This window comes from Rissa tridactyla, chromosome 8 (assembly GCF_028500815.1).
Source record: "Rissa tridactyla isolate bRisTri1 chromosome 8, bRisTri1.patW.cur.20221130, whole genome shotgun sequence".
NCBI lineage: Eukaryota > Metazoa > Chordata > Aves > Charadriiformes > Laridae > Rissa > Rissa tridactyla.
In genome coordinates, this window is record NC_071473.1 from 18,980,314 (window position 1) to 19,004,312 (window position 23,999).

At 52.5% G+C, this 23,999-nt stretch overlaps 1 protein-coding gene across 12 annotated transcripts in view; it reads right to left on the reverse strand.

Moving 5' to 3' along the window:
- Window positions 1–23,999, reverse strand: part of LOC128913400 (uncharacterized) — a 47,082-nt gene that overhangs the window by 20,763 nt on the left and 2,320 nt on the right. For 3 of the 12 annotated variants that reach the window (XM_054210882.1, XM_054210891.1, XM_054210895.1), the window contains 3 exons: window positions 6,733–6,783; window positions 2,914–6,129; window positions 1,995–2,260 (listed from right to left, as the gene is read on the reverse strand). The gene's annotated coding sequence lies outside the window, so the exon portion shown is untranslated. Of the gene's footprint in view, window positions 1–361; window positions 383–1,994; window positions 2,261–2,913; window positions 6,130–6,732; window positions 6,784–9,243; window positions 9,335–11,395; window positions 11,445–13,160; window positions 13,180–13,300; window positions 21,472–23,999 lie in introns of those variants that run through there. The other 9 variants (XM_054210887.1, XM_054210884.1, XM_054210892.1 and 6 more) reach the window with 7 other exon arrangements.

Here is a 23,999-nt window from a genome sequence, read left to right on the forward strand (position 1 = left end):
GGGAGCGGGATCTGCCCGGCACCGCCCGCCCCGCGCATCCCCCCGCGCAACCCCTGCCCCGCGCATCCCCTCGCGCAACCCCCGCGCACCCCCCGCCCCGCGCATCCTCCCGCGCAACCCCGCGCACCTCCAGCCCCGCGCACCCCCCGCCCCGCGCAGCCCTCGCGCAACCCTCGCACACGCCCAGCCCCGCGCAGCCCCCGCCCGGCGCAGCCCCCGCGCACCCCCGCCCCGCGCTGCCCCCGCGCAACCCTCGAACACCCCCCGCGCAGCCCCCGCGCCGGGCCGGCGGCGGCCGGGCGCAGCCCTGAGAGCGGGGCCGCTGCAGGGGTGGCCCGGCCCCGCCGCCCCGCGCACTCACCGCCGCTCGCTGCCAGCGCCGGGGCCGCAGCGGGGAGGGCGGGGCGGGGAGGGGAGGGGAGGGGGAGGAGGGAGAAGCCTTTCACCGAGCTCCAGCCCCAAAATAAGTTCACTTGGCCCTGTGTCCCAGAAGACCCTTCTCTGGCTCTTTCGGGCTCATCTCCTGGGGCGGGATGGACGGAAGGATGGATGGACAGATGGAAGGATGGATGGACAGATGGAAGGATGGATGGAAGGATGGACAGAAGGATGGACAGATGGACGGAAGGATGGATGGACGGACGGAAGGATGGACGGAAGGATGGACGGACGGATGGAAGGACGGACAGAAGGATGGACGGACGGATGGAGGAAGGATGGACAGAAGGATGGACAGATGGACAGAAGGATGGACGGATGGAAGGATGGATGGATGTTAACCGGTTGTGTATCCACCTCCCTGCCCCACTGAACTCCCCAGCCAGGACCAGCAGCTGGGCTGTGCTGGAGGACGTAGTGTCTCTCCTTGCAGCAGCCTCAGGGGTTGGAGGAGGAGCTGGAGGGCTGCACGGTGGTGCTGGAGGCCGTGCCCAGTGGCAGTGCCGTGGGACTGGTGCCTGCAGCCTCCACGAGCCACGGCGCTGCCTTTCTGCTGTGCAGGATCCAGCACCCAGCCTGTCCGGATGCGGAGGGATGAGCCAATGCCACTGCGTGTCTCCCAGCATGCCTGGCTGCCCCCCACAAGTTGCACTGGGACCTCGATCCCTGGCCAGCAGGGAGGAGGCAGGGCCTGGCCTTCCTCTTCCACCCCATCAAATCCCGGGTCCTGCTCCCTCGGACCTGCTCACGGGGCTGCCCAGTTCCCCTTCCCTGGATGTCCCCATGGGGAGCTGTGCGTGGTTACTGCCCCGCTCCACCAGCCACGGGGACTCTGTGGGAGGAGGAGATCCCGGAGATCCTGCTCTGGGCGGGACTCGGGGCCAAACATTCATTTGACAAAGGAGCTGCTCCGGCAGCTGGGCCAGACGTGGGCTCCCGCTCGTGACTCAGCAGCCTGGTGTCTTCCTCTCTCTTGTAACTGGAAACCGGCACTTCAGAGCACGGGGGGAGCTCTGCCAGGGGGGCTGTGTTTGCCCCAGGTCTTGCCGGCTGGGCTGGGGGGACCTGTGTGCCTACAGCCCCGGCATCTTCACGGGATCCACAGGTATTCCTGGAGAACAGGCTGCACCACGAGGGGCAGGATATGGTCTCAAGTGCTCCTTGGGGTGCATCTGGGTGTATCTCGGGGTGTTATCTGGGTGCATCTGCACCCCAGGGAGGGGGACCTGGGCAGCACGAGCTTTCCCACAGGCTCCATCTGGTGCACGGTCTGTCATCCCGCGCGTCCCCAGAGCAGTGCTGGGGCAGTTCCCACCCGGGACCTGAGCAAAACAAACTCCCCCACCACACTGAGCCCGAGCGCCCTGTGTGGCGGCTCAGCGACAGGGTGGCAAAGCCTGTAATGCTCCTCCTGACAGGGTTTATTCAGCTGAACTATCACATTTTGGAGGCATTGTATTTATGCAACCATGAGGCTCTGGAATTACAAAGGGCGGCGGAGAGCTGTTGGGGAGAGGAAACACCCTTACCCAGAAGGGCCCTGACTCATCCCTTACCGGGATCCACATGGCGCAATCGGACTTCAGTGACTCCCCGTCACGCTGGCGGCGGGTCCCAGACCCGCTGGGCTCCCCGCGCCCTCCTGCCCCTGCTGCGTGCTCAGCCCTGGGGCTCGCTTCGCCCCTGCTGCTCTGTCCTGCCAGGCTCCCCTCCTGCTCTGGAGAGCACAGCCGGAGCGCCCAGAAAGCTCCTTCCTCCCGCTGGTGCCTTCTCCAGCCGCACCACAGCCCGCCAGCCTGTGCGGAGGCAGAAAAGGCAGGATCTGGGGACAGAAGATCAAACTCCATGGAGGTGCCACCACGAGGAGCTGCTGCCCATGCCACAAGCAGGGACCGGCGGGGGAGAACCTGTGCCCCAGACAGGAGGAGCACAGGGGTGACAGGGCAGGACCTGGGGACGTCCCTCCTGCTCATGTCCCGTTCACGGCCACCGTGCTCATGCCTATGGTTGATATGCCAACAGGCTGCCCAGGGAGGAGGTGGAGTCTCCATCTCTGGAGACATTCAAACCCGCCTGGACGCGTTCCTGTGCCACCTGCTGTGGGTGACCCTGCTCTGGCAGGGGGTTGGACTGGGTGATCTCCAGAGGTCCCTTCCAACCCCACCATTCTGTGATTCTGTGATGCCTAAATTCCCTTTGTGTCCCGTCTGCCTGGGAGGTGCGCCCACAGCGCCGGGCAGCTCCGAGCCATGGCGGCAGGAGAAACGCTGCAGCTCTGGCTGCTTTTGGGCGGTCCCGTGTGTGCCGGCGGGGTGTGCTGGGCACTGCCACGGCTGCGCTCTACAGCCTGCGGTGAGCACGGCGCCACGGGGCTTTGCAAAGGCAGAGCTCGGCCGGACAAGTGTGTGCAGCCCCCCGAAAGCTTCAGCCACTTCGTTAGGAAAATGCACCTTGCTGTCGGAATGTATTTCCTACCTGTGTTTGGAATAAGCTCGGCTGCTTGGGCGGGAAAAAGCTGGAAGGCTCAGATGCTGTATGAGGACATGTTTTCCTCACGTCAAAAAAACACTCTCAGCAGAGGAAGCCGCCTTCGTCCGGGTGCTGGAGCGTGGCCAGCCTGTGCCTGGGTGGACAGGTCTTACCATGGGGTGGGACTCACAGCCGGTGGAGGAGGTCAGAGGTGGCTGATCCTGAGTGCGTGGGGGACAAGTGGGAGCCCCCACTGGTGCCCCTGAGGCTGAGGGACACTGGTGGGACCCATGCGGGACCAGCTGGGGTGCAACCAGCTCCACCTCTCTCGGAAAAAGCCCCCGGGAAGTTTGGCCAAGGTCATGCCCAGCATGGTGCACCACGGCCCCCCACCACTCCCACCCCCTGGCCCGACTGGGCGCTGTGGGGTGCATGTTGCCGGGCTGGGGGGAAGGCAGGGTGGTGGCCAGACCCAGGATGGGGGGCTGCGGTGACAGCAACCACCACCAGCCTGCACGGGGTGGGTGCCTGGCGGTGGGTACTCACCACCGAGGGTTGTGGAGGGCTTGCCATGGTTGCAGGCATCACGCTGGGACGGCCCGCTGTGGCCGCCACATCCGGATGGTCAGCTGTGGCTACGGGCGCTCCGTCCCACTGGTCGGGTGGCCATGGCTGAGCTGCCACCGGGCACGTGGTGCAGGGACAGGGCGCGGGGAGGCGAAGAGAAGAGAAGCGCAATGAGGCTCTGCTCGCTGACTAACGCAGGCACGGAGAGCTCAGTGTTTATTGGTTTTGCTCCAAATGGTTCGTACAAGGAACAAGCCGACTCTGCTGCCCACGCAGATGCACCGTCACCCGCAGGCTGCCTCGGCAGTGCTCCCACCATGCCAGCAGCGTTGCCCAGCCACGCAGCCCAGGGCTGCACCAAACCCGTCGGGCAACGCTGCCATGCTGCCCTCCAGGCTCTGCCCGTGCCCGTGCTGCTGGCGAGACCCCGGGCTGTGCCCAGCCAGCACCCGCAGCGACCACCAGCCCGAGCCTGTGCGGTGCCCACACCCCTCGGCAGGGCGGGCGAAGGACGCGGTGCGGTACGAGCCTGCGCGGGGGAGCAGCACTCCCCAAACCTCTGCTCTGCTGTGATGGCAGAGATGTCTCTGAGCTCCCAGCCTGCAGTTAACAGGACCTTTCCATTTTTATCGCTACTCTACATTGCTGTGATACCTCTCAGCTAGCAAGCGCTGCCTCTAAAGCCGCTGCAGCAAAGCAAGTCTAACACGCGCTGCCCTCCCGAGCCTGGAGACCTCCTCGCTGCTGCTAACAAAGTGCTTTTGGAGCTGCCGACATGACCCTTGCAGGCTGAAAGACACCAGGCATTTCCTGCTGGGGGGGACGTACCCACCAAACACAGGGTGACCCTGCCAGCTACTGGCGCTGGGATCAGAGAGTACAACAAATACAAACGTGTGACCAGTCCCGTCCCCTGGGACCCAGGTGATGCTCCTGAGCTGATCAGCCCAGTGCTGGGGGATCTGTCCCTGCAGGGGGATCTGCTGCCCCAGGGGAGAGCGTGGCCATTACCTGGCCTTCCCGCTGAACCCACCCTGCTCCGAGAGCTCCTGCCCTGGCACCTCTCGAGGGCGAGTGGTTATTGGCTGCCTGGAGGCTATTTTCAGCATCTTTATGCTGCTCACCTGCATCCACCCTAGACGAAATCCTGAGGAAATCCTTACCATTCATCCACTTCAACTGTCTTCCTTCCCCAGTCGCTGCCTATAACGGTCATGAATGGAGAGATCTGCTGAGAGCTGGTTTAGTTTTTCTTCCCTTGGCGGACTGCGCTCACCGGTGGTGTGCTTCCCATGGGGTCTCACTGGCACATGTCCCGGGGAGAGGACAGTGGGTGTGGAGCAGTTGGAAAATGCTCCTTTGTGTACCTTTCTGCCAGCCCAGCTGCAGGGATATTTAACAGTGGGGGGGTCCTCACTTCCCACCCACCCGTGTGCTAAGGGTTGGACTCTCCATGGGACTTGCAACTCGGCTCAGAAAAGCCCAGGAGATCCAGGGGTGAAAGCAGAGGCTACTGCCTCTAAGTCTGTCCTGGAGGAGCGTCACTCTGCCAGCCTTCGGGAAGGCTCTCCTCCCTCCTCTGTCAGGTCATGGCACAATGGCAAAAAGCCCAAGGACATCAAATACTCACTGCAGAACCGGCCTGAAGAAGTGCGAGTGCTTTGGGGACAGCCTTTGCATCGCAAAAAAAAAGGGACTGAAAGAGCCACTGGATGGGGTTGAGCAGGCTGGATGGGATGGATCAGCAGCCCAGAGCATTTCTACTGTTGGCTCTTCTTCCCCACAGAGCCTCAGCCCACTGCCTCCCAGCATCACCAGTCACATCCAACTCCTCTGACTGCCAAGCGCTGCCATGTGGGAGGGGGCTTTGGAAAGCCATTGAACAGGGGGAAAAAAAAAAGCTCTACGGAAGGCCGTGCAGCAGCGCTCAGCCCCAGCGCTCTCTGGCTTCGCTCTCAGGTCACAGACATGGACTGAAGCTGCAGGTGACAGCTTTTGGTTGGACCCCATGGTGGGAAGCACGTCCAGCCCCTGTGTTCCACCAGTGTTTGTACAAACCCCACCTCCCCTTAGCCAGAAGGGTCATGCCAGGCAGCCGCCAGCTCTAACTGCCAGCAGTCCTCAGGCCCTGGGGTAGCTTTGGATTCTGCGTGGTCTGAGACACACAACAACTGCGCTGATCTGCTCAAAAAGGGTGGCCAGGCCAGACCGTTTGGTGCTTCTTGAAATGCTGCCTTCTTTTTTTAGGCATTGCCTTTTCTCTCAGTGCCGCCTGGTGCCGACCAGGGACACCAGCTGGGTGGGAAGCTACGGCCACTGAGAGGAGCAGGGAAGGGCTTGCTGTGGAGGAGTCTGTCTTCAGCCAGCAAATGTCTGCTGAGATGAAGACTGCAGCTGTACCAACACGACAGGTTGTTTATTCTCAAGAAACAGCAAATGTACCTGACCTGGCCCCAACACAGGGAAAGCTTTTTGCCTTAGCCGCAACAGAACCGCGACATCAAGTGTTCCTTCTCCTCACCCAGGTACGCCCCTAAAGATGCCCCGATCCCACCCCCACCCCACCAAACCCCTTGGTTCACTCCAGGTCTCCTCTGGGAAGGCTGCGATGCCACTAGTTCTGCAAGCTGCCGCCACACGCCATGGAAGCTGGAGCTGTTGGGGAGCAGAAAGGAAAAGGGAATAAGACCCGGCTGAAGATCGCAGGAGAGGGATGTAGACAGAGACTCCAAGAGGAGAAGGAGCAGCAGGAGTAAGCACGGACAGGCCATGCCCTGGTGGGAAGGCAAGTGTGTACTCAGGGCCAGCTTCACTTCAAGGCAGATGACAATAATGGTGGCAAAGACCATTTCTCGATTGCTGGTTCAAGTGGCTCCAGAAAGCCCCGAGACCAGCAACGCCTCTGCCAGCTCTGCATTTCTCACAGAGGTCCAGGCTGTGTCTGGGCAGCACCAAGAGAGTCTCAAACTGGGGAATAGAAATGGAAACCGCACAAACACGGGGCTGAGGCAGGAACCCTGTGGCGGGGGGGCAATGCAGGCAGGTGGGTTCAACCATAGTCCTTCTCTCTGGCAGCATCCAGGCAGGGCCAAGGTGGGCAGGAAGAGGCAAGCAGTGAGGCTCTGAGCCCACCGGGACTTCTGGGGCAATAACAAGCACAACCTGAGGCCAACAGCAAGCTGTGGCCACCTAACCCCATTAGCCTGATGGAGCTATATAACGGGCAGTGAGTGATGAGGGTGAGTGATGGGTACTTACCAGCTACTGCTCTAAGTAGTGTCGGTCTCAGGCTGAACGGCTGTTTCAGGCCTGCAAGAAAAGAACAAAATCGAAACACGCAGGCAGTCAGTGGGGGGACAACAACCGCATCTTGAAGCAAGAGGAGAAACTAAACGGTGGTGTCACCCTTGGAGGGAAAGACGCTTTCACAGGGGTAGAGCAGCGGTCCTCAGCCCAGCACTTGCAGGTGGGACCTGCTGATGCTGCTCACGGGCTGAGGATGCAGCAGCTCAAACCACGGTCACCGGGGGAGAGCAGAGCGGCTTTTGGTCAACCCCGTTGCAGAGCTCTTTGCACACTTAGGGCTCCAGCCCAAACTCTCATCTTCTTTGTGCTGGTGCAAAGCCCAAATGACTTCAGTGCCCCAAGCTGGACTTTACACCGGAATGAGCCGTGACAGAGTACAGACGAGCAAACCAGCAGCCACAGCAGATCAGGTTGTCAAAGGCTCTTCCAGCATGCAGGGGCCTGGTGCCCACTCTTGAGGAGCATCCCAGCTATGAAAGCTGAGACTGTTTGTCCAGGGAGTGCTTGAACATTTGCATCTACTTCAAAGGGGGTGGGGGGTCAAAACATGCACGTAACCCTTGATGCCGGGAAGCACGAGAAGTTCTTGCTTTCAGCTACATGCAACGCTGACAGAAAAGGACATCATCTTCTCTGCTCATCAGCTCCTGGGAGATGGACCCTCTGAATCTACTTCCCTTCCCTACTATGTGCTGAAGGCATAAAGGGGAGGCTGCCTGAACTTCTGCCTGGTCCTGGACACCAACTGAGCACCTCCACATGGAGTGGCAGAACCGCGCCCTCTCTCCCAGTTGAGACCCAGCCCGCTGACCAGGACATGGCTTTGCCAGAAGCAACGCTCTGGGGAAGCAGGTGCCACCAAGCCGCCTTCCGCGCCTGACGTGGTGCGTGGTGGCTGGCACGATTAACCAGGGTCCCACACCTATAAGGCATGAAGATCCCTCCTTCCCATTCCGCACCAACCTTCTCTGAACTGACTCCGCACCGGTGCAGCTGCCGGGGAAGGGGCTCTAATTATAAACTGGTAGATGCTTTGTGTATCTGAGGAAGGTTATTTCAGCTGCCAACATAACCTGAAGCTCAGGGACCCTCTGTCACCTCCAAATTGCCACGACAGAACATTGGGCATGACCTACCTTGCAGAGCCAAAGCAAGGTTAAATCATGTCATTACACATACATACCACGCGCACAATATATGCTCTATATGACCTAATATATTGTGTACAGCTAATGCATGACAAATATCCCTACAGGGGATCCCTCACAATAAACGTGCCTATGTAAACTGTCCTCAACCGTGCTTCATTTCATGAAATCAAGCACAAATGTTTAACATGTGCTGAAGAAGGTGGAGAAGGGCCAGAGGGTGCTCTAGATAAATACGTACACATACATCGATATATGCACGTCCTTTTGTCCGTACACTGTGCGTTGTGCCAGACAAAGAGCACTCCTACAAGGTGCGAAACCAAGCTCCCCCAACCTGTGGATTATAGGACCAGTCTCAGATGGGGCAAGCATTGACCGCTGAAATGGCAAAGAAATAAAATCCCAAGCAGGTGCTTTTGAGTGGCTGAACAATGTAAAAAGAGAGCCAGCTGCCTGGCAGTAGGAGCCCGCACCGAGTTTCCATAGGTGCCATTCCTCCCTTTGCTGTCACTTAGGTGACACTTTGGAGCTGGACTGAACCTGCTGTAACATGGCTCTTCAGCTCCGGTCCATCAGCACGGCTCATTTTGAGGTCTCTGAGCCTGCAGGGAAGGTGCTCAGCAACAGAAATAAAACCTCTCCTCTTTCCCTCAAAGGTGCAGCCCCCAGTGTCCCTGCAGGGCGACCGAGGACAGCTCAGACAACGCCAGACCAAGCTGCAGTGGTGCCTCCAGGGTCTTACTTGGCATGGCCGCTGCAGCCCGTCAGGGTGCTGCCAGGCTCCCGGCTCCATGGAGGGCTCAGGTGCCACCCAGAGACAACGCACTGGGAAAGGCCTCTCCATTTCCATGGAGGTTCCCAAGACAAGACACTGTCCCACCCTCCAGATGCTCACACACACCAGGTGAACAATGGGAGCCAAGCAGGGCCTTTGCTGACATATCAGCTAATTCAGGCCACTTATGAGACACTCTTCACTGGACCATGCCAAGGAAGAAAATGATGCCACCTCTTCCTCAGCTCTTCTCCTCCCAAATGGCCAGAGCTCCTGCTCCACAATAACAGGGGAAAATAGCCCAGAACCATCTTGTGTTCCTTCACACACCCCATCTTCACAACTTTACCCAGCCCCAGCCTGCTCCTGTCCCCGGGCCACCACGAGGAGCTGCCAGAAGTTGTCCTCTCACCCCAACCCCATAAGGACACGACTGAGCTTAGCAGAAACAGAGTCCAGAAGAGCAGGAAAAGAAAGGAAGAAGGAGGCAAGGGGAGCTACAGCCAAAACAAGATGCCCATGGAGAACTGTCTTTACCGGTAACCCTCACGGTATCTCCTGGAAGCAGTTGGGCGCTGTCTTCTCCTCACATACAGATCTGTGTCTACCGTCTCCTGAACCGCTTGCTCTGGAATCAGGACAAAGAAAGGTGTACCTCTGTTGATAAGCTCCGTGCGGTTGTCAGCGAGCCCTGCAGGGGTCTGCCCGCTAACAGCAGCCAGTGGGGGGTAAGCACCGTGGGAGGGGAGGAATGGCACTCCCGGTGCTGGATCTCCTGTAATGGTCCAGAAAACCTCTGCTGCAGCCCTCTTTCTTTCCTCAGTTGAAAATGCCTTTATCCTCCCAAGCTCAATTACACTTTTCAAACGTGGTGCCTTTTTTGGGAGGCATGTTTGGAAACCCAGCATGCTGACGACCTGATGACAACTGCTGCGCAGTGCAGGAGACCATTGCTTCTGCATTCTCCAGGACTCAGGAGGGACCAGCTGGGTCCTCAGGGGGGTTGGCTGCCAGCGCAACCGCAGCCCTTGTGTGCGCACAGAAACGATGGTGTCCAAATGACTTCATGGACATCCTTCTGGCCTCCCTCTCCTCCACGCTGGCCAACAAGGCTGGCCTTACACCATGGGAAAGGTAGCACATCCCCTTCCACCACCTGAAGCCGCCCGTCCTGCTTTCCTACATCACCTGCCGCATTTCTTGCACAGGCTCAGACAGCTCAGGAGAGCGTGAAACCAAACGGCCAAACCAAAAATCCCTCCCCCTTTGGAGACTCGCCGTCAGCTTGTTGCTCTTCAGTCTCTTCCTTGCCAGCTGCTGCAGCTGAAAGTCTGACCTTGTGCTTTTTGTGTCGCGCGGTCCATTGTGAACCAGTATACACCCTTATTATGTTAAATGCGAGTGTGCATTTAGCATAATAAGGAGGTATATAAATAAGCTGTGGTTTCCAAACATAAATCCGCAGGGACTGCAGAATGAGGAATCGGGTAAAGCGGCTTTACCTGCGTGCGATGAAACAGAGGAAGCTAAAATTAGGAGGGCTTCCTTCCCTTCCACATACACACCACCAACTGGCTGTAGCGCTGGGCAAATCAAACTTTGGCAACAGAAGATTTCTTGTAAATCGAAGCACGGATTTAATTATTTATTTTTTGGTCAAAAATGCTTGTTATGATTGTGGATAGAAGCAATAAAAAACTTCCAAAAGCCGCCATCAGGAGTAACTGCCAGCGACATTTTGTGGAGGGCAGATTTGAAAGCCAGTGACCGCGGAAGGGCTGGGATGGGCAGGGACGCCCTCCACCCTCGTCCCGGCAAACCCTCGTTAGCTTCACCAGCTCTGTCCACTAATGGCTCCACATCTGGGCTCCCCGCCTTCGCGTGAAGGAAGGGGCAGTTTATGAGGGGAGAATGTAAGATTTGATTTTGAAGTCGATGACACGTTTGCAAGTCTGGCAGAGAGGGAAGAGCCTTGGGAAGGGTTTTGGTGCCGGGCTGCCAGCCAGGCGGTGCGGGGCATCGGGGCACTACCGAGTGGGAGCCCGTGGAGCCGGGGGGAGCTGACGGGAGGCAGGGGAAGGCGAGACTGAGAGCATCCACATCCTCGCTCCCATCTGCTGCTGTGGGAATCCCTGGTGGTGGTGGGTCGGGGGGGGAGGACCACACGCTTTTCCTTTTGTACGTGACCTGAGGCACGGCCAGAGAACACCCTCCAGAGATACTGGGTGCCGCGTGGCTGAGCGAGCCAGCCGCAGGGCCACCCTTCCCCAGGATTTTCTGCTTCCCCAGGATTTTCTGCTGGACCAGTGGGAGAACCTTCTGCTCACCAACCCCGTTTTCAGGGCTCCGCAGGCACAGCCACGCTGTTCAGGAGAAGGGTCTCTGGGCATATACCCACGGCCGAGGACAGCTGTTGGCTTGATTTCCCTGTAGGTTTGTTTTCCTTCAAAAATCAGCTGCAGGGAAATGCCCATTTGCCTGGCAGGAGATACCCAGTGCTCACAGCCCGACTCTGGGCGCTAACTAAGAAGGAACCTGAATATTTGGCTGGGTGTGCACTTATTCATGCACGAGATGGCCAAGCCAGGAGTGTTTTCCCCATCGCTCCTGGGCAAAGTGGCAAAAGCAAATGCCCGCATGGGAGAAGGAGATTTCTCTAGCCATAATCTCACAGCTTGGCCCAACTCACCGATCTCTTCCTCAATATTCTCAGTGCTTCCAGGAGGATTGGTTTTCTCCTGTTCAGAAACAAAACAAAACAAAACAAAACAAAGGAAAAAAAAAAAGAATAACGACCTCAGGTGGGTGCCCCTTGACCCCCCCTTGTGCTCTGAGAGAGGAATAGGAAGCGCCCGGGCTTTTCTGGTCAATTAACACCAGGAACACTGTGGGGCCAGAACTGCCGCTGTCCTGATGCCAGCACCAGCGCCCGCCACCTTCAGCCACTCCGCCCGGCAGAGAGGTGTCCGTCCCCTTCACCACACCTCCTTCAGTCACGCTGCTCTGCAACCAGCTCAAGAGCTAAGTCCTTCCCCTCAGGTTTGGTTTTGTTTGTTTTGGGTTTTTTGTTTGTTTGTTTGGTTTGGTTTTGGTTTTTGTTTTTTTGGGTTTTTTTCTTAAAATAGCAACATTCAGATAACTGCAAATTGGCACTCTTTGCTCCAGAGTTTGGGAAAAAGAGCAAGAACAGCCGCTGTTCATCCTTCTGGAAAGCACACAGAGAAATGACGTCAAACAAAGCCGCCCCCAGAACCCCAAACACGTACTTGAGGTTATTACGCGTGGTAGGTTTAGAGTAAGAAAACGTTAGCAATTTGTATATAGAGAAGATTTAGGCCCTAATGATACACAGCCATCGGCACTGCAAACCCAGTTGAACCCACGCCATCCCCCTGCAGCTGCACCCTCAGAGCTGCCCGCGGACACCTTCAGTTCTTCAGGAGCAGGATCTCACCCTCCTGCACCGAAAGAACGGACCCGGGAATCCGCTGCAATGCCAGAGGAGGCTTTCCTAATTCCAGCTGAGTGATGAATGCAAACACCTCGACACATCAGACCGCATTTTCTAACCTATTCAACTCGGCAACCATAGCATACACAGGAAAAAGATGAATTAGGAAAGGAAAGGGGGTTATGAATTGCTGTAGGGGGGGTTCCCAGCATTTCCCAGTGGCAACACTGACTGTGTTGATGCCACAGGTGCTGGAGTATTTGTGCTTTGCTATTTGGGATAATAGAGGAAATTATAGCACGGAGTCCACGAACTGGCATCTGATTTTAAATATTAAGAAAAAATTAAAATTTAGAGAGAAAAAATTTAAATTGAAGCTTTAAAAAATCATAATGAATACCCCTCCCTTTTTTTTTTTTTTACGGTCATAAGGAAAAAATAACAAAACTCTAATTTGATTTAATACAAGGGCAAGCTATCACATTTGGTCCTGTGCACCGTCAAGTACACGCTGCCGTTGTCTTTGTGCCCTCTGCTGTCGGTAGCTCCTCACTGTGGCTCCTCTCCTACGGAGTTCGTTGTGTCCGCTCTCCTTTGCCTACTCACCACAGACCCAGCTCAGAAAGACTCATTCCTTGGGTAGAAAGAAGCTGAAAGCAGTGCAGAAAGCAGGTTTTAATCACTCGCAAAATCCTTTCCGAGCTCTCCACCCATGCCTTGCGTCTTCTGTAACCCATCCTTGCCCGTGCCGTCAACTTGTAAATGAGCGTGGCTTTGGGAGGAGAGCTGTGTCGGAGCAAGAGGCCGGGAGCCAGCGCTGAACCCGCCGCCTCCCGCAGCTCAGCTCACTCTCACTGACCGCAAGCAGCGCTGACCGCACCGTGTCCTGCGGTCCGTCAACAGAACTACTTACCAGAGCTACGAACGCAAGTGACTTCTGAGCTCTCGCGCTAGTATTTCATGGTAAGGTTGCTTTCGATTGCTTTCCTAGCCTGGGGATTACCTGGGTGGGCTGTGAGTGCAGCTGCCTGGGTGCTGCTGCTGCTAGCAGCTGGTTTGCATTTCGGGTCCGCTTGTAGGCATGGCTTTTCTGCGAGCGGGCACCCTTGGGGGTCACTCCTTGTACACCCATGAGAAACGAACCTCTCTGAACTCAGAGGAGCTCCTGTTAATCTGCTTCTTTTGTCTCCAAGCACAGCTATTGGCTTACGGCGTTTCCTGCTGTGTGAGCTGGTGCATGGATTCGTGTTTTTCACCCGAATGGCAAACCCCACCAGCTGAATAGACCTGACCTTTGAGCTGAGAAAACTCCTGTTCGACGTGCAGACCTCCCTGAAGGCAGGACTTAACTGTGGACATGCTATGTGGGCTCTTTGCTGAGCACTGCCTGCCCTCCAGAGGCATCTTTGAACTTCGTCACCCATCCAAGGGCTTTAAAACACCCGAAGGGACCATCTGAGCCACCCAATGGAAAGGCTGGCTCCTCTGGGCTGCACTACTGCACTCCAGCATCCAAAACCTGACGTTCTTCCAACAGGTTAGCGCTGATCGGCAAGAGGGAACAAACAAACAAAGGAATGGAAAAATACAGAACAGATGGGAAAAACATATCCAATTAGCTCCCCAGACCGCTCTTTCAGAAGCCTTCCTTCTGGCAAAGGTGCATTCTGACATTAACTTGACCTCTGCCAACAGCTCATGCTCTCGGTTGGGATATCTGAGCGGGTCACCCTGGCACGGTTCTGCATTCCTGCGGGGGCCTGACTGTAACTCAACACTGTCCCAGTCAGGCAGTCCATATACTGCAACACCTGCCTGCGGGAGCAGGAGCCCCAGAGCCCTGGTTCCTGCTTGGAGGTCGTGTGGCCCAGGAGCACCTTTGGGAGAGGGGAGGCGGCTGCAGCGCGTGACGCTGGGACAAAGGCAGGTTTTCCACAGTTTTTCCAAACAAGAGCTGTGGGTTTTCCAGGAACACCATCCAGTGGGGAAGCCCACTGCTTGAGACCAGAAGTTGAACAAGAGCAGTCAGGAAGAGTTGGACCAGAGGGTCTGACACGCTGGTGGTGTTGAACTCGAAGCAGCCAGCTCCTCCAGGGGCAAACAATGTGCGGGAGGACCACAGCAGTACCCGCTGCCAGGCAAGTACACGCCGCATTAACGTTCCCTTGCACTCGGTAGGGTATCACAAACCAGGCGTTCTGTAGCTATAGCTACCCCAGCTCTCATGAACTTGTGCTTCCTAAATCCAAAAGACCATCTGCCAGGAACTGGCAGCCACGGATGGGTCACTGCCACTGGACACAGCCAAGTGCAAGTGGCGGTTTTGCTCCATCTTTCCTGAGGATACATCCTTCCTCAATTACTACACGAGATCAACTTACTGCATCTTAACCTCTACCGGTCAGCTCAGCCAAGGCATACCCAAAAGTGACCTAGAACACCTTGAGAGTGATTTAAGCTAACACCCAGGCCTCCACACTTGTAGCGGGCTCAACACATCCTCATGATAGCTCCTGCAGCTCTGCTGGGGAGTTTTGTTAAAACCTACAGAATCTTTCAGCACTTTTTTGTGATTCCCCTCACTGAATTTCTTCCTGGTCACTTCTCGCTGACCCCTTGTCACCAGGGGCTTGCCCTGCCCTCTCCATCCTCCACGTTCTCTGGACTTAACAGCTCCCTGTCCAAGTTGTCCTTTACAGAGATGGCCTTCAACCTCAACAGAGTGTTCAGCCTGGGAAAGTTAGATTAGCTGCTCTTGACCTCCTCCTTCCATGCCTGTTGTCCCATGACTTCTCAAATTCATCTTACGACTCCTCTCTTCCATCCCTGATGAAATCAGTATTGATAGTCCCACCAGTCCATACGCTCTGGTCCGTAGACTCTGGTCCTATCTGGCTTGCTGTCCCAAAATACCCGCCAATTGATTTTTCCTCAGGCACGCTCTTGTTGACATTTCACATTCATCTGCTTTTCCAGTTTAATACCCAATTCTATTCCTCATGGTCCACTAGCCCTCTCTATACTCACATTGCCATCAGTTATTTTCTTCCAGTTCCTGCTGGAAGCCCCAGTGACAGCAATTACCTTCCCTACTCTTGAATTGCTTCTCATCTCTTCTGAGTTAAATCAAGAGAGTCTTTTGATTTCCACCAATTACCTTTACATTAATGTCTTATCTTAGTGTCTCTGCCAAGGCATCATCTCTTGGATGTCTACACCACCTTTGTCAAACTTGATGTGCCATAGGCATACTCCGTATTTTGTTAGGAACAACTTGTGCCATTTCCCTTCTCTCCTAGTCACCTTAGACTCCCTCCACAACCTCAGACTATTAATTGGCAGCTCTCATCTTTGCACACAAGGTTTCATTAAGTCCGGGTCGTTCACCTTCCTCATCTGATCTTTGAAGAGCTAAAAGGCGTAGATGAGCCTTTATTCTTCCTCCTCTTGCAGTCCCATACGACCCTTTCCTTAAGGCTGTCTCACGTGTGGGAAAATCGGCTTCCTTTTCAGAAGGCAGGCTCAGGTTGTGTCTCCCAGGACCACAATGTACTCCCCAACCTACCTCAATGCATTGAAAGCATCTACATCTACAAAGTGTAGATGGCCTGTGTGCAAGCTGTGTGCGTGTGCTTGCTAGCGACCAAATGGCTCTTCGGTGTTTCTCTGAAAAGAGAACATGCTATCCTCTCTGTCAACCTGATCTTGAGGGCTGCCTCCAAGTGCTCTGCAAAATAAAGCCTACAATAAGACTCACCCAAGCTGAAGCGAGGAACAGAACCCAGAACTGCTAAGCCCTGACATTAATGCTGTCCCTCTACTCACCAAAGACCAGGAATCCAAAAAGAGCTCTATATTAAATACTATTACCTTACCATCAGCTCCCAACTCCTGAAAGGCCAGTCCCATCTCATCAGTCTCAAGAAAGTGGTATCTTTGGCCCACTGGAAGAAGGAAGTCAGCATCACATCTAGGACATTATCTTTAGGCTTATAATGGTTCCTCAAAGGGTTGAGCCCAGCTTGACTCCACATCGTGCTGTAGGTCTGCGTGCTCTTTCAGAGCACCTCTGTAATGCACCAGCATTTTTCACAAAGCCCTTCAGCTGTCTCAGACCTGAAGACAGATATATGATCAGTGGTAAATCTGTCACTCTAAATGCTGGTATCATTGCTCATTACTGAGATTTGGATAGCTAGCAACCATGCTGGATTCCCTTCTGGTGGCCAGAAGGTCTTGAGACGTGGTTTGTCAGAAATGAGGCAAGATGAAATAAATGGCTCTCTTGGTTTATCTGTGAGTTCACCTTATATGTTTGCTAGGACTTGGGAAACTCTTCCCTTTTGGGCAGGACTCCAAAGGCTGAAGATTCACACACCTGCCACGTCCTGCTGCCATTCAGCCTATGAAACAGTCTGCTTTTCAACTACCCCAGTTTCTACAGGGACACTGAAAAGTCTTTTTCAGTCCAAATCCACGATGTGACATACACAAGGTAACAAGGTTTTTGTGTGTCTTACTTTTTTTTTTTTTTAAACTAAGGACACGCAGGACAATCAGGGGTCATTTTGGTTTCAGGGATTCCGGGACAAAAGTGTTTAAGAGACTGTCGTGGCCCCAGCTTCTATGAATGCATTTAATCCTTTAGAAAGCAATTAATACCTTTTGTTTCCAGGTCACTCTTTGGCAGAAATTCACAGTTAGACTCCGTGCTCTGTGAGTACTGCTCTGCTGTAAATCTGACGCTTGGCAATTTTGTTGGCTGACCCGTGTTTTTGCAGGGAAAGCGAGTTAGTGCACAGTCATTCCCATCTCAACTTCTCTGTCCTTCAGGTTTCACAGACTTTACCATGTTCTCTTCATATGGCTTTCGCCAGGACACATTTGAAATTTAGATTCACGCTTTCTGAAACTAAACTGAATTTAGCATTTGCTTAAAAGCACAAAGATCAACAGCGTCGGAGAGCAAAATCCTACGCGTGCCTACAAGAGAAGCATGGCACGGACTGCAGCAGCTTGCTCCGCAGCTTGTGCCAAGACTCTGGCAGGTACCAAACTGAGATAAAAATATGTGTTTACTAACAACTGGACTGGATAAAAAAAGATGTCACAGAAGCCACTGGAAAATCAGATGCAAGTTTTCAATCACTACTGAGAAGCTGATATTTCAGGCACCCACTTGAAGACTACCTACCGACTACGGACAATTTCCTGAAATATTCAGGCACCGGCCTAAGAGTGTTTTCAGGCATGATTGGCTTGGAGAAAGATTCCTTCAGAACTAAGGATCTGCCTGAATGGCATGAGGCAAATGTGTTAATACAGCTTAATGAAGTTCACATCAGGGTAATTTCCAACAACAGACTCTAGATTGCCATTGTAGAACACTCGCTGATCAAGAGGAATTCATCAAGCTGCAGTAGTTCATCACCTTACGATAACATAAATATGCGTTCACATGCAAAGAAGAAACAACAAAACTCCGGTATTTCCTTCTGGAATCAGTGACAAGGACTTTTAGCTTTTGTAACTCTTTCCTTTAGGGGGTTTCTCTTTGTACGACTGACAGTTCACAGCAAAACCTCAATGTAAGACATTGAAGATCAGCTACTCTGGGTAGGTTTAGACTGGACATTAGGAAAAAATTCTTCACAGACAGAGTGGTCAGACACTGGAATAGGCTGCCCAGGAAGGTGGTGGAGTCACCATCCCTGAATGTGTTTGAGTCATTTAGATGTGGTGTTGTGGGATATGGTGTAGGGGAGAACTCTGTAGAGTGGAGTTGATGGTTGGACTCAATGATCCCAAGGGTCTTTTCCAACCTGAATGGTTCCATGATTCTACTCTACTGCCTTTAAGCCACAGAATAATCACAAGAACTACCCTGACCAAGAATTAGCATTTTGTTTTAAGGCTAATGGATACATTTGTTAAAAACTCTTTGTTAATTTGTTTAACTGGGATCAAACAGCACGAATTCTTCCCAGAACATGAGTCTGTCTCTGAGACCCCGAACTTAATGATGAGAAGACTCCTACTTTTTTATTAGCTTGTGGGTCATACCAATTCTACAGCTACATTGGGCATTTTTGCCCCTTTCACAAGAGTCTGTGGAGTCTAGGAAACGAGCAAAAAGAATTCTAAAATGGTGACCTGCAAATTGTGGAGCAATCTAAAATCTAGCAATTTCAAATGATCGCTAAGGAAAATGCTGCACTAACCAGCAACAGCAGAGCACCATACCAACAGAGCCACGCTGCCTGTCTCCACCACCAGCTCAGATCTCTCTAAACCACACTGTGCTGGGCCATAAAGAGGGACAGGACTCATTGCCCAGCTTGGGCGACCCATCTAAACGGAGATGGTAACGCGCAAAACGCATCAGCTGCCAAGGATGCCCGTTCCTCTCTGTTGACTACAGATGGAACCACGGTTAATTAGCTCAGGGTTCAGACAGCTAAATTTTAGGCGCCTAAGTTTGGGCACAGGAATTTTCCTCCCACATATGTCTCAAGTTAAGCAAGTTAAAGATTCAGGCTCAGTCTTGTAAAAGCACTTTCGCAGGCATGGCCCTGTTGAGGACTTTGTCATCCCTGAGCCCCAAGTCTGTGCTCCCAACTCTTCTCTTTTTCAGTGGCAATGTCATGGCTTGTTGGAGTGGTGCAGGCTGAGGACAAGCTAACGGGAGACAGGTGGTTTATGGTTAATCACACCATTAATTGAGGTTATTTTAGGCATTTTATTTTTGCTCCTACCTTCAATGCTCCAAATCACACCTCTCTCCCCGGGCACCTAAGTTAAACGTCTGCGGTTAGATAGTGTGAATACCCCCGAGGTCACTTCTGCTCACCTTAAGATGTTGGCAGGGATACAGCTCCAGATCCAGTAACACTTTGAGCAGAGCGCAGAGAACATAGCGATCAAAAATTCCTCTCAGTTAAACAGATCCCCATTTATCAAAGGCTGGGACACCACCACTGCAGAGCAGAGCTTGGAGGACAAACTGCTGTGCTGCCGTGAGAACCAGCGAGGCAGCCCTGGCAGGCACGGCTCGCTGTGAGGACGAAGCCATGCTGATTTTGCTGGTATTAAGAGGTCGCTTTCTTGTTCATGGTCATTTTCTCCTGCCGCTCTTACCTTGAGCGTGCCTTTTGGAGGTCTGTAAAGCCCACTACAAACAAAGGTGATGTTTAACAACCAAAGACAGAAGCACTGAAGCGATCCCCAGTTCTGACACGGCAGATATGACACAGCTGCTATGACCTTCCCGACCGCAGCCATGGGAGAGTAAATGGGTTGTGACAATGGCTGCAAGAAGCGGGTGGCAAAACGTTAGCCTAAAGCTCAGCACCAGCTCCGCTGCAGATGCGGTGCCTGCTCTCACCAACACTGTCTAATCCAAAGAGCTGGGAAAGGAAACACTGGAAGCTGGCAAGACTCTTCCAATGAACTCTTCTGCCTTAGTCTTCCCCGAAATAACATGAACACTTTCTACTCTTTTCCCCAAAGAACAAAATATCTTCTTGAGTTGATATATCCCCTTTCTTTTTCTTCATCTTGACTCATCCAGCTCTATAAGCAAGTGCCACACGATTAAAAATGCCTCATCGCAAAGCACGATGGTGATACCAAATGGATAACGTATGCAATATGGTCAGATTATGAATAACCCGAAGGCTGAAATTTATTTGCAGAATATCCTCAAATAAATAAAATCCAGGGGCAGAGCTCTTGGAAACATTGAGCCCGGGCAGTCTTTTGAGAGCAAAGGTCCACGGAGGACTGTAAACATCCATCCTTTGCCACTCTAATATTGCCACTAATTTGGCACCTTAGACCCTTCCTTTTATCTCCTTCAACCTGAATTTTACATCTGCTACTGAAACGGGAAATCAATTCAACAAGCCTAAAAATGAGAACGTGTACAGGATGACAATATTGACTCACTTATTCTCTGAATATTCAACTCCTGGACAGCAAGTCCACAAAAACCTCCTGCATGCTGTCTAACAAAGCACAAATGGTTAAATACATGCTCTTCTCCTCTTGCTCCTCTTCAGTCTTTATCAGTCCTCCTCTCCTAAGGTAGGGGGTGGATCCACACACACATGGGCATTGCCGAGTGCTGGCTCACATTACGAACTGCTGGGACGCGCTGGATTCTTACGGAGCTTGTGGATCACATGAAGACTATGCCACAATTAACCGTTCAGCCAACTGGAAGCTGAATCTTCCAAGTCAAAAAATCCTAATCTCCTAGACTACAAATATAGCTGTTACTTAACTGTCATCGGGTGCTGCAGTAAAGGAAGTGATTCAAGAAGGAAATTCTGTACCTGTAAATAAATGCCTGTTACTGATGATAGGCTTGAAACCTATAGAACCTCTGACCATCTTGCTGGAACACCCTGGCCTTCCTTACCAGCAACAAAAAGTGGGGCAGAACTGTCTCTTCACATTAAAAGAAAAAAATAGACGTTCACCGTGTTTCAATGTGCTGCATAGAATACACCTGATTAAAAGTCAGGGCTGAAGCACAAACGTGAAACTTCAGTTTTCAGATACACACCCTGATATCTGCCTAAATGACTCCTCTGGCGTTACAGGGTGTGCCAGAGAGTGAAGAGGTTGGGAAATGTCCACGTGCAATACAGAGAGGGAGGACCTGGGTAGAAGCAGAGACTTCAAAAGAAATGGTGTTTTGTTTTTCCCGCACAAATGCTCAAATTTTATTGTGTTAGAGGACATCTAAGTATCTAGACAGCGATATGAAAAGTCCGACTGAACATAGTCCTGGGCAATCTGCTCTGGCTGATGGTGCCTTGAGCAGAGGGGCTGAGTGAGCCGATTTCCAGACATCCCTTCCAACACCATCCACGCTCTGGTCCTACAAGGGGCTGTATCGGGGCACCCTGAAGCCCAAGTGTGGCAGATGGATTATCTTTTCTGACAACAAATGATATAGCTCGGGAAAAAAAACAAAACACGCAGGGCTTTCAGGCACATAAACTCCACGGGCATAAGGGCAGATATCCTCTCTGCCAACAAACCTCTATGCTTGAAAAACGACAGCTGCAACACAGATCTACAAAGCAGCATGATGGCAGGTCTTGAGGGGATTACAGAAACACGCCCTAACAGTGTTATCTTAGGTAATGTCATTTAAGGCATTCATCACCGCAGCATGAGATGCCCAGAGACACTTAATCATTCGACTGAGTTAGCCATCTACGTTGTTTTTCGGGATTCGTGATGGGCTGAAGCGGCGGAGAATCAGCTGACGGACCGGAGGAGTAGAGCCTCTCGCAGCATAATTAAAGCCACTCAGAACCCACCAGGAATGCACTGCAGGAAGAACGCTTGCCACTCTTGCCACATCTGGAGGAGCGAGGAGGCCCAGCACTACGCCACAGAAGTCAACCTTGTGTGGATGAATAATAACTGTTTTTCCTTGCAGTTCTGCCTATTCCGGCCATGCCCACGTGAATCACAGCTGTATTAGCACTGACATGTCATCACAGGAATTTCCACGGGTACGACTCAAAGATGTTCAGGTGAAGGACAGCACTGGAGATTACTGACTATGGGAAGCACCTTCAGCATAAACCCTGGTTTTGCTGAACCTCCTGACCTGCGTTAGAGTCGGGCGAGTTACCATGAATTTAGGCAGCAGGTACATCACACAGCCGCTGATGACAGACACCTCTGACACGCTCCTTCTGAACTGGAGTTCTTGCTGTCACGGGGCACGCACTCAGCCAAGCACCCATGGAAACAACTCTCCGCTCACCATCAGCTGGGTCCTTGCACTGGCTTTTCCCCTGCTACATGACTCGAAGCTGGCACTCTGGGTTTTCTGAATCCATGGCTGTGTTAAAGACCTCCAACTTCTGCCTTGTCCTAAGAGGCACATGTGCTCTACCACCCCGGTACGTACCGCAGGCTGGCTGGCAATCTATTTTTCCAACCTGTAGGAGGCTCACGCCTCTCTGCCATCTGCCACCATTCATTTTTTGCTGCTTCTGAAAATAACCCTGCTGTCATTGAGTTTAAGGAAGCAGGAAACCCTCCAAGTACATTTTTCCCCAAATAATTTCCTTACTGTTCTGTCACCTGTCTTACCCTCTTGCACTTCTGAATCCATTCATTTGCTCCTGGTTTGGCCTGTTTAACGAGTGGACTCCTCAGTTTCCAGGACAACAGGGAGTCAGTGGGAAATGAGGGGAAATCTAGAAATGATTTTTAGACCATTTAGTAATTTAATGTGTAGCAACAAATAGAAATTCATAAGAAAATATGGATTCTACCGTACTAGGCAAGGGCTTAGATGAGGGCAATGAACAACAAAAAAAAAACCCAAACCTAGCTCCTTCTGAACATCTGTTTGCAAGACAAAACAGCTTCCTCCTGTAGAAAATGGGAGAGTTGAAGGTGTCTACATTGACAGCTGACCAACTATGGCCAAAGTCCATTTAATAAGTCCAATGCCCCCTGAGAAACCTGCAACTAGTATAGCCCCTTGCCAATACTAGTTACATTACTGTGAATTTCCACAGATATTGCTCCTAAATGTCCTTGCCCGGGGCTCCAGCTTGGTTGTGTTTTCTCTTTCCCCATCCGTAACAGGTTTTAGATGGCTCCTCGCTGCACAGTAGTGCCAGCTTTTTCAGAACCAGGCAGGAAAAGCAAGCAGAGATGCTGGACGTGGCTGGCTGAGGAGTCTGGCACACTTACTGAAGAAGCTTTCCCTGGAAGCCATCCTACCTCTGCTAGACAATGCTGGGGATTTCATTTTCCAGAGATCCTAACTTGGCACCTCCCAACAACCTACATTCACTCTGAGAGAGAGAGACAAAAATTCGCAGAAGAAGTAAGAGAACGCACACACCGCCCCCGCCTAAACAAAAGCACCAATGTCCTTCCTCGACCTGGGAGAGACCCAAAAGCCTTCGTATGTACCCACAAGTTCTCATGCTTGCAGACGGCACCTAAATCACCTTCCGAGCTGACTGCACCTCTGTCATGCCGTGCACCCGGGTAACCACGCTCAAATACAGCTCCTGGAACTAACACACAACGCCTTGCCTTTGCCTGAGCAATAAACACCCCCCCTTCCAGCAGTTTTGTCACTAATGCTCTTCCAAGCAAAGCTGAAGTTTCCCGATTCACTTCAGCGGCTGGACAACATCTTGACAAGCGCTTTTTTAGGTTTTTTTAGGTGGTGAGTCCTTTCTCACTGCTCCCAAAACACACAATGAGGGACAACAAAAGATTATTTCTGCCACTTCGCTTCTGCAGGGTTACTGTTCATTCTGTACATCAAAGGAGCTTATATTAAAGTTTTCAGCTCTCCAAAGAAGGATCATCTGCTGCATCGTCTCTGAAAAAAGGGTACTCCCTGCCTCTAAGCAAGTGAATGTTCACTGAAGCTAACTAGCATTATATTCAACTCTCGTTATTATATTAAACTTTTCTCCCCCAATGTGTATTCTGCAAATATAGCGATCTTTAACCATAGTCGAAAAATAAGCTAATGCTGTGATTTTGCAACGTGATCCATTGCCACAGAGAAAAATCATTGCTACTTTTTGATCTGCAATCTAATAAAATAGTACCTTCTTGAGCAAATGAAATATGCCAGTAAGTAAATAACCACTTGCACTACTTTTTTTGCCCACGTATTCTGCATTTGGATATTTTGGATATTTGCCCCTCTCCCTTCAACTGGACGTACTGATTCCCCCAGATAGCTCAGGCAGCTCCTGAAGACTTAAGAAGTTATAATGTCCTGGCTCAGTGAAAAGGCTGTTTACAGCAGTGCCTTCGTCACTAAGGAAAGAAA